An 11,365-nucleotide genomic window follows, 5' to 3' on the forward strand; every position below is an offset into this window, starting at 1 on the left:
CTCTGAGTGCAGGTGGAACAGAGCAGGTGAACAGGAGAGGTGACTTGTACCCGAAAACAGAGTTATCCAAGTGACTGAATCTTCGGTGTAAATACACACTGTGAGTAACGTTCCAAACACAATCCCAAGTGATAGATATCTTCGGTGCAAAATAAACACTGTGAGCGAAGTCCCAAAATACAAATCCAATGTGATAATATCTTCGGTGTGTAAACACACAGTGGGAGATGTTAGGCCAAAATATTATCCCAATGAAACAATCCAAAAAAGGCTAAACGCTGGGTGAGTGACTGTCTGATAAAAAGCTGGAAATCTTCAGTGTTATATAAACACACAAAAAACGGAATTGGATCAAAGACAGTCATAAAAAACTCACCCAGGCGTTGTGCGTAAAGAGCGTTGGAACAGAACGGAGCGAGCGCGTCGCCACGGGGAAAGGGTGTCCAAGAGGAATGCTTCTTGAATATCCTGGAGGCAAAGCACAGGGAAACAACAGCAGGCAGCAGGAACGGCGAATGCAACTGAAGTATCAAAACGATCCAACAAAACTAGAATGGGGAAACGGGGTATAAATAATACGGGAATGCTTAATTGACAAGCAGTGACAGCTGAGGGATGTGATTGATAAGCGTGTGGATGGGGGAGAACCAATCAACGACGTCTCTGGGAAGAAGCGTGTGAATAGGGGAATGAAATGATTAACAGAAAACAAATGGAAACAGAGCGAGTAGGCTTAAAGGAACACAGCGAGTAAGTGAGCAAAGGACAAAACCTCACAGTACCCCCCCCCTCCACGGGAGCCACCCGGCGACCAGGCCGACCCGGCTCGTCAGGATGGGCACGATGGAAGTCAGTGATCAAGCCGGGATCCACAATGAGCTGCCGGGAGACCCAGCTACGCTCCTCAGGGCCGTAACCCTCCCAGTCCACCAGGTATTCGAACCCCCGGCCCCGCCGACGAACGCCCATCAACCGGCGGACCTGCCACTGGGGGTGACCATCCACCAACACGGGAGGCGGAGGATCAGGAGCTGGAGGCATAAGGGGACTGAGGGAGACGGGCTTAACCCGGGAGACATGGAACACAGGGTGAATGTGCATGGACGCAGGAAGTTTCAGGCGTAGGGCCGCCGGACTGAGTACCTTCAGGACCTCGAAAGGTCCGACGAAACGGGGGTTGAGCTTCTTGGCCGAGGACCGAAGCGGGAGGTCCCTTGCGGAGAGCCACACCCTCTGCCCAGGGAGGTAAGTTGGCGCAGGAACCCGGCGCCGGTCGGCACCACGACAGGCGCGCTCAGATGTCCGGAGCAGCGCGGTCCTGGTGATCTCCCAAACTCGTCGGCAGCGGTCGAGGTGGTCCTGCACGGAGGGAACTGCCACTTCCGTCTCCTGCGCGGGGAAAAGAGGGGGTTGGATCGTAATGTTATGGTTTGACACCGACCCCAAACGCAACGACACAAGAGAGTAGGATTCAGAGTTGCCAAAAACAAGGGCTTGTTTATTAAGACTAAATAAACAGCACAGACTTGGAAGAGTTCAAACAAAGAATGGAATACAAGCAAGGATGAATGTTGCTGCTCTGCAGCTTCTCCCGGGATGGTAGTCAGGGGAAGCAGACGCTGACGTCAGAGCCGCTCTGCAGACCTCTCTCGGCAGAATCTCCGAGGTGGTTGCGGGACCGAGAGAGAGAGAGGGAGCGAGTTAACTCTGAGTGCAGGTGGAACAGAGCAGGTGAACAGGAGAGGTGACTTGTACCCGAAAACAGAGTTATCCAAGTGACTGAATCTTCGGTGTAAATACACACTGTGAGTAACGTTCCAAACACAATCCCAAGTGATAGATATCTTCGGTGCAAAATAAACACTGTGAGCGAAGTCCCAAAATACAAATCCAATGTGATAATATCTTCGGTGTGTAAACACACAGTGGGAGATGTTAGGCCAAAATATTATCCCAATGAAACAATCCAAAAAAGGCTAAACGCTGGGTGAGTGACTGTCTGATAAAAAGCTGGAAATCTTCAGTGTTATATAAACACACGAAAAACGGAATTGGATCAAAGACAGTCATAAAAAACTCACCCAGGCGTTGTGCGTAAAGAGCGTTGGAACAGAACGGAGCGAGCGCGTCGCCACGGGGAAACGGGGTATAAATAATACGGGAATGCTTAATTGACAAGCAGTGACAGCTGAGGGATGTGATTGATAAGCGTGTGGACGGGGGAGAACCAATCAACGACGTCTCTGGGAAGAAGCGTGTGAATAGGGGAATGAAATGATTAACAGAAAACAAATGGAAACAGAGCGAGTAGGCTTAAAGGAACACAGCGCGTAAGTGAGCAAAGGGCAAAACCTCACAGATATCTATTCAAATATTTGTTTTGCCTATCAGGGGGTACAAAATGAGATTGTATGAGTTTGTATTACACATAAAACAAAAATATCTCAATTTCTCTAGTACCTCCACACACCAAACTGGCCACGTTTCCTCCTATCCATATACCACAACTTTCTGTTAGAGGATTTTTTGATATATCACTCATCAAGATTTTTTTTACATTTTATACAAAAGATTTATGCGAAAAATAGATTTTTCTATGACTAGGGGGTCATAAAAGGTCATAAATCCCTGTTCGGGTATATCAACAAATCCTCTAACAAAAAGTACGTTTTTTAATGTAGTAACATGAAAAACCATGAGAAAATATCTACATATCATCCATCATTTAAATTTTTTTTGCATCTTTTTCCTCCTGGATGCCACCTTGTCACTCAGTCTGGGCACACCCCTAAAACCAATACATGAAATACCCATTTTCCTAGTACGTCCTAGATGGACCAAAACCTCCACATTTAATCATATCTATCCTGCTTCTTTGTGCCAAAGGGTTTGTTGATATGTCATACATAGCCTGATTTACAGACAATACTAACATTTTAAGGAGTTTTTCTCAAAATGAGATTTTATGAGTTTTTATTACACATAAAACTAAAAAATCTCAATTTCTCTAGTACCTCCACACACCAAACTGGCCACGTTTCCTCCCATCCATATACCACAACTTTCTGTTAGAGGTTATATACTCGTACTGGCAATCGCGTCTCGCTCTTCGCCATATTGAGATATACCGCATCTCCAGTACCTACTGTACTTCATTAACGAAACAAATGCACCCCTGCACCTGACCAGGCCCCGCCCTAGTGTCCTCCTATAAGACACCAGGCATGGTCACACTCACCCTTCCTCTTTTTTTGTTTTCCATCATGGACGTGCATTGCATCCCATGTAACGAGCTGTTGATGAAATGAAGAGAGAAATTGAACAATGTTGGATTTCGCCGGAGATTTTTCCAGCCCCTGGAATCTTCTCGGCATGTTCCAACAGCGCGTCGGGCCTGTCCTGGGGTTTCCTCGTCTTTTGACAGCAGATCGAGGAACATTGCGCGATGTTTAGCTATCGGGCTAACTCGCGCCAGGTAGGATCTGCGCCAATAGGCATAACAATGCTGACGTTAGTGATGCTGCTCGAGTTGTCCCGGGAGACAACCGAGTTGTGTATTGGCGCAAGGGGCAGGATATCTGGGTAAACGTTGTTGTTTTCCCGGTTATCCTGGAGCGTGCGGCTAACGCTATGCTTTATGCTGGGTTACTGTTTCTGTTTTGATTCCCCGCTGAGGGCTGTCTTTTTAATAGGTCTTCCCTCCTCTTAACCATTCATGCTGACTGTCAATCGGTGTCTACTGTTGGGAGTATTGACGGGGGCTTGTTTACCTTTTTCATGGGTGAATGGGCTGAGGCCTAGGGCTGGTGTGCTTTTTGTGAATATTATGAATGGTATGCGGGACTGGTGTTCTCTGGTCTGCATCCCTTTAACGTTGTGTGTATGGGCTAGCCCATTCTGCAGTGTGTTGGTGGTGTTTTAGTTCATTTATTCATTAATCCCTTCATGGGTGCACACCACAGTGGAGGTTGCTGGTTGCAACCACCACTGGTGCTCCGTGTTTGTGAAGCAGGTGGCATCAGTCCTTTGCCTCTGGCATGTTGAAACAGTGCCCCGCCCGGCCGACGCCATGAGGTGAGTCGGCCCGGCGGGTGGCTGGTGGGCTGTTAAGCCTATACCGCCACGGTATAGAACAGGGGTGGGCAATTATTTTTCCCGGGGGGCCGAATGAGCAACTGAAAATATGTTGGAGGGCCGGGCCAAAATTCCAAACTCAATTATGCATAATATACATTTTATTTCTATATAAAAAGCAGTAAATGGCATTGTTTTGACCCCTGATAAGAGTGTATGTTATTATTTGGCAATTAAAAGGTGAGGTTAGCTTTCAAAAATATCATTTATTCAAATAGAATTTATTTCCAAAATGATAAACAAAATGTGAAACATTAATAACAAAGGGCATGTATGAAAAAGTGCTATATAAATATTATTATTTTGAGTTTCATATACTATTGAAACAAGGATTTTCTTAGCTTTCTAAAGACATCACATCATCTTATAGCAAAAATAAACAAGACATGAAAAGTGTCCCAGTAGCCTTTTTTACTCTACATGCCTATATTAAACATTTAATGTTTTCAGAACTGTGCAAAAAAAGAAAAAAAAAGATCAAGTGTCCCATTTCACTTGTTATATTTCCACATTTTAGTGTTCTTCAGCTCTTTTTTTTTTCATTCAGTGTGATAAATCCAGTCTCTGTTGAGCTTTAACAAGTCCATCAAAGTCAGGTTGCATGTCTGAGGTGGAGATGCGAAGCACAGCTGCCAGATGTTCATCAGTGAGAGAGGATCTGTACCTGGACTTGGTAAACGTCATGACTGAGAATGTCTGTTCACATATAGGTGGATCCAAAGAGAACCAACATCTTCTGAGCATGTCTCCTCATGTTTGGAAAGTTCTCCTCCTTGAGAGCAGAGTAGAACTCTAGCAGTGATGCTGACTTAAAGTGCTCTTTCAGTAGTGAATCAGACTGCAGGTCAATGAGTTCAAGCTGAACATCAGTGGGTGCACTATCAACACTGCAGGTAAAGGGAGAGGAAACCAGCTGCATTTCATCCTCAACCTTTTTGAAATCTTGAAAACGCCTTGAAAATTAATCATGCAGTGCTCCCAACATGGATGAGTACCTGTGCCGGTGATCAGCTGATGGTTTGACTTCTTTCAGGGTTTTCATGTGTTTGAGATTGTTGCTGCCTAGTTGCCTTGAAATTAATTGCAACTTTGTCATGAAGTCATTCACATGGCTATGCATTTCATGAGCAAAAATGCCCTTGCCCTGCAGTTGTGTGTTCAGTAGGGATGGGTACCGTTCACATTTGAACCGATACGGTACCGGTACCAGTGAATCGATACCGGTACCCAACGGCACCTTTTTTCTGTACTTTAGTCTCTAAAAATGTAATCTACCTACCTCAGTTGTGAAAAAAGAAATCCAAACATCAAATACACTTTCGACCGTTTTCGGCTTGCCCCGACTGCTTTGTTGTTGAATCAAGTCAAATTCTAGGTAAGCGTATATTGTGCGTGTGAACGTTGAAATGAAAAGAAAAAAGAAAAAAAGAAAAAAAAATATATATATATATAAAAAAAAAAGAAAAATGAATTTCTTTTAAAAAAAAATTTATTATCATGTAATCTTTCGCGGGCCGGTCAGAATCAGGCCTGCGGGCCGTACAATGCCCAGGTCTGGTATAGAATTAGCAGCGATTAGTAACTTTGTTCGAATTGCTGTGTTTTTCTGTAAAAAATGCTGTCGGGTGGCGGGGGAATGAAGGCCAGCCGACGTTGAAACATCGCACAAGGTTTTGACGTTATTAGCTTTGACCTAGCCGCAAGCTATAACCGCAGGGAGGGCTAAGATGCTGTCAAGGCTTGTTTACAGACATCTTGGTTGGATTAGTCTCCCTTGAGCGTGTGAGAAGTTAAAAAAAAATTTCCCTCCTCAGGGCTCCCTTTGGTATTTCCGCTGGAGCGCGGGTGGTTTTTGACCTAGGCCCCACACCGCCTCACGCCGCGCAGCCAGAGGTGAGAGCACGGCCTCACCAGCGGCTGTGGCGAGGCCCTCGACCAGCGGCCATGTTTCCCCCGCCGACAGCCTTGGCGGCCGAGGGATCGGCTACATTGGATGAGCACGCCCTAAAAAACCATCGCCGTCCAGCTGTGTGCAGCCCGCTCTCCGGTCACTCCCTCCCCCAACACCAGCGGAAAAGGGGCTCTGATTTGTTTCCTTTGGCTGCAGGCCACGTGTCTTCAATGAAGCGCAAGCGGCCCCACGTTTCGCTTCTCATGGGGACAGGGGCTGACACCCAGTTGATGGCTGAGACTGAGTCTGTCCGTGAGAATGTTGTGCTGTCAAGCGGCTCCCACGCCACACGTTCTGCGTCTGTGTTTGGTTGAGCCTGGTGTTACGTCTCTCAACTACAAGGGTTGTCAGCAGGGGGGCTCGAGACCTCTTGAGGCAAACAGTGCGGGCTTCCCCGACCTCGCCTTCGCCAGGCCGGGTATCACGTTGATGCCTCCCACTCCAGAGAGCCCGCAGTGGTCTGGCAGGCACGCGTGATTTGGGTGGTAGTAATATCACTGCAGGGCTACGGTGTGTAGGAACCCATGGGGGCCTCACACCTTGCATGTCCAGCTGCAGAACAACTCCTCAGCATGCTGGAGGGGTGTTCAGTGGGGGAGCTTTTGTCACCTAGTATGATGTCAGCTTCCCCCGTATCAAACCGGCCCTTTCTGTCGGAGTCCCCCCTTGGGTGCGATTGCCTCGTGGGTAGTGTCAGGGTCCGATGTCCCGACTCCACGGAACGCTCTGCTTGCACGGTTAGCGGGTCCAGGGTTGGCTACGCACAGCGGGTGCGACCGGGCCGCCTATCTACAGTTCCTAGCGAACCAGCGGCAATTGGTGGCGGGTGCGTTTTGGGAGTAGCCAACAGCAGTACCATATGTCGAGGTGGATGGAGAGAACGCTGAGGCGGGGACTTGTTTTCAGGTTTGGTACAGACCCTATTGTCAGGGTCACCAGCAGTGACAGCTCTGGTCAACGAGATCCAATCTCTGTGGGCGAAGCAAACCATCGTCGTGGCGTTTCCTCCCGGTATTCTCTGGTGCCCGAAAAATCGGGAGGGGGGGGGGGTGTCAGACCCATCCTGGACCTGTCCATGAAAGGTTCAGCATTTTTGGACCGTCTCCCACCTGTTGAACACTGTCAGGTGGGGGCCTGGTTCTCCTCCATAGACCTGTAGGATGCGTATTCGCATCCCCGATCTTCCATCCTAGGGCTTACCTACGCTTCCTTTGCAGGGTTTAGCGTATGAGTACCAGAGACTGCCGTTCGGCTATTCTCTGGCTCCCCGTATCTTCACCAAGTGCGTGGAGGCCGCACTGGGGCTTCTGCGTCGTCAGGGGTTACAAAGTGTATTCTGCCCTGACGACGTTCTGGTCCTTGGCGGTCAAGGTAGATCATCAGGTCTCATACCAGGCAGGTGGTGGTATTCCTCACCAGCCTGGGGTTTGCTGTAGACTGGATGTAGAGTACTCCTCTTCCCAGTCAACGGGTGGAGTACTTGGGCTTATTCTAAGCTCAAGGTCTATATGGGCATCCCTCTCAGAGCATGTTATCGACACGCTCGGGAGGTTCCGTCCTAGGACGGTTACGGCGCTGTCCGTGATGTGCCTGCTCGGTATGATGGCATCTGCTCATTCCGTGGTCCCTCTTGGCCTCCTCTTCACCTCATGAGGAGGATACGGAGGTGGTTTTCCAGTATGGAAATAGACCCGGTGAGAGGCAAGTGGAAGCAGCTAAGGTTCCCATGTCAGTACTGGGGGACCTCACCAGGGGGGTCCCCATGGGCAGTAGGCTGTCACACGTCACGGTCTTCACTGGGGGGGGGACGCATCGGGCCAACGCAGTAGGGGGCAGCTGGCAAGACCATGCTGCCCGGTCTGCGCTACATTCAATGTGTTGGAATTGAAGGCAGTTCTTCTGGTCCTCAAACAGTGTTTTGGTCAGGACGGACAATACGACGTCAGCGTCGTATATCGACAGACAGAGGGGTACGCTCCCCCCGTCTGCACCGGGCGGCGATCGGCTGGCTATGGGCGTTTTCCATCTGCGCAGCCTGAGGGCTCTCCACATCCCCGGCAGGGTGAATGTGGGTGCAGGTGTGATGTCGCAGGCCGGTCCTCACCCTGACGAGTGGGGATTACGTCCGGACATAGTGGGGCAGGTCTGGGACAGATTCCGTGGCCGCCCGGGATTCTGTATGTTTTTTCCCCCATAAATCTGATAGGTCAGTTGTTGGTGCGGATACGTCGGGAGCGCAGGACCTTGGTCCTGATCACGCCGGACCGGGGCACAGCTGTGTGGTTCCCGGTCCTGATCCACCTCTTGATAGCCCCGCCGTGGCCTGTTCCTTGGTCGTCGCGGGCCCTCTCTCAGGCGCATGGGTCTCTGTGGCAGTTCCCTGTGCTGGGCCAGCCGCTGATGGGTTGGCTGTTGAGAGGGTGAGTCTGGAGGGGATGGACCCTTCTGTGGTCGACGCCATCCGGAACGCGCATGCTCCCTCCACTATTGCGGTTTACGCGGGTAGGTGGCATATTTTCCAAGAGTGGTGTAGAATGGGGGGTTTGGGGCCAGGGTCCTGCCCCCTGGACGCTGTCCTTTCCTTCCTTCAGTCTATTTTGGGATAGACTGTTGGCTTCGACGGTGAGGGTATATGACACGGCTATGTGGGGTTTGAGGGCCTTACGTTGTTCAGCCGCCCTCTTGTGAAGAGTTTCCTGCTTGGCGCTCGGCGCCTTAAGCCGGTGAAACGTTCTCTGTCTCCGAGTTGGGACCTCCAACTGGTCCTCGGCCGGTTGTCTGAGGCCCCGTTTGAGCCTTTTGAGCAGGCGTCTTTGGAACGGCTGCCTTCAAGACTGCGTTCCTGCTGGCCATCACCTCCGCTAAGCGCGTGGGTGAGCTTTGTGCTCTCTCGGTGCGGCCTGAGTGCTTGTCTATTCGTGTCGATAGCGGTGCGACTCTGAGGCCTAATCCAGTCTTCGTGCCAAGAAATATCCGGAGCTCTTTCGCTCCAGGGATGGTTCAGGCGTTTCATCCGCCTCCTCATGCTGGTGAGTTGGAGACAAGCCTTCACCTGTCGTGTCCAGTCCGGGCATGGGGGTTTACCTCAGCCGGACTCAGGACCTCAGGGCTACCGATCAGCTCTTTGTTTGTTACGGTGGCTCTTGCGCTGGTAAGGCACTGTTGAAACAGCGCCTGTCACATTGGTTGTGCGAGGGCATTGCCCTTTGCTACACGTTGGTTGGGCTTGCCCCCCCCTGGGGGTGTCAGGGCGCACTCCTCTCATGGGGTGGCGGCCTCTGCCGCCTTGTTAGGGGGGGCCTCTGTGGAGGACTTCTGTGCTGCGGCCTCCTGGTCCTCCCCGGGTCCCTTCGTTAGGTTTACCTCATGGATATGACTGGGGGTTCTGTTTCTCAGGCGGTTCTGAGGTCTGGGACCTCCCCTGCGTCCCGCCCTTTGGTGGGTTAGCAGGGGTGTGTGGGTGTGTGCCATGAGGTGATGTGTCACACGTGGTCCCGCCTGTGCTGTGCGTTTTTAGGGGTCTCTAGTTCCCTCTTTTTCGCACTTGGGTGGAGTTGACTGCCGCCCCCTCTTCACTAGGAAGGGGGGGTGACGGGACTCCCCTCCCCCCTGGTGGTAGGGCTTGCGGGTCCTCAGGGGGTACATTTGTCGGGCCACGCGTCTGCTCTGCCCCATATCTCAATATGGCGAAGAGCGAGACGCGATTGCCAGTACGAGTACGAATATCGTTATATGAGTACTGGCTGAGCGTCTCGCTCTTAGCGCACCCTGAGGTCCCTTGGTAGGGTTTTTCTTGATGGAAAACCTTTTTCCCGAGGAAGGGCGAGTGTGTCCAATGCCTGGTGTCTTATAGGAGGACACTAGGGCGGGGCCTGGTCAGGTGCAGGGGTGCATTTGTTTCGTTAATGAAGTACGTAAGGTACTGGAGATGAGGTATATCTCAATATGGCGAAGAGCGAGACGCTCAGCCAGTACTCTTATAACTAGGTTATATACATAACCTATTGATTTTTTATATATCACTCATCCAGATTTGTAGAACATTGTATACAAAAAATGTATGCAATTTTTTTTAATGTGGTAACCCGAAAAACCATGAGAAAATATCTATATGTAATCAATTTTTTTAATTTTGTTCGGGGTAACATGCAAAAAGGGGCAATTTTTAATAGACCACGCCCCTTTTTGGGTAATACAATTATGCGACCAAAATTTTTTTAATACCTTTTTTTTCTTTTTTTGACTATTCTAAACATGTTTGCAAATGATTTCATCCTTTATTATTTTTTTTCCTATCTAGGGGGGTGGTCTCCCCTTAAAAGCATGGGGCAGCACGAATAACTTGGCTCTGCTAATGTATATCGTGCTTCCATTCAAACAGATGGCGACAAACGTGAAGTCAAGTCTCACTCGCGTAAGAGCTCCTCTACATGCTCTGGCAATACCTGGCCAGGTTATCCTGGGTCCTCCTAGTGCCCCCCAAGTTACACTATATGTTATGTGTGCACATGTATTTTATATGTTAATAAAATTGCATTTATCTATAGTCCTAATTCTGTCACTGTTTGATGTCACAAAGAAGGGTGTATCCAAAAGCTGTCTACAACATTTGTAACAGATGATGAAAAAGTGAACAAATAATTAACTGTATTAGACATTTGTTAATGATGAATAGGTTTCACTTTAGATTAGGGCACACAATAGCATCTGTAAATGATTTATAGATGTTTTATGAATGTCTTAACAAATCATTTGTTGAACATGAACAAATAAATGGAGGTTGTTTTTTCATATCCATTTTTCAAAGCATCTACAAATGTGTTACTACACATTAAACAACATTATTTAATGATGAACAAATCAAGTACAAACAATGTTGATAATGAGTTATAAATAATGTAGAACTAATTTGTAAATGTTATTCAAATATAGTTATACATTATTTAATAATAATTTACGAATGTATATAAATGGTTTGTTCATGATTAGTTCATTATCTACAAATACCTTATAAAGGTCTTATAACTGAGTGTTATTATAAAGTGTTACCGAATATCCAGTATATCGGTGGTTCAGGGATTGTTTAGTCCCGCAGCCACTTTGTCGAAAATAAACCTCTTGAATCTTGAAACATCTCCAACAAAACAATTGTCCTCTGCTTTGATGAGCAATTGTTGTTCAAATTTTTATTTAGTGAAATCATTTAGTAATTGATACTCTACAAGATCTCCATCACCTTCCATTGTTGTTTATTGATTGCTAGCTACTAAAAACGAGGCC

This window comes from Notolepis coatsorum (genome assembly GCF_963971535.1).
Source record: "Notolepis coatsorum genome assembly, chromosome: 6".
NCBI lineage: Eukaryota > Metazoa > Chordata > Actinopteri > Aulopiformes > Paralepididae > Notolepis > Notolepis coatsorum.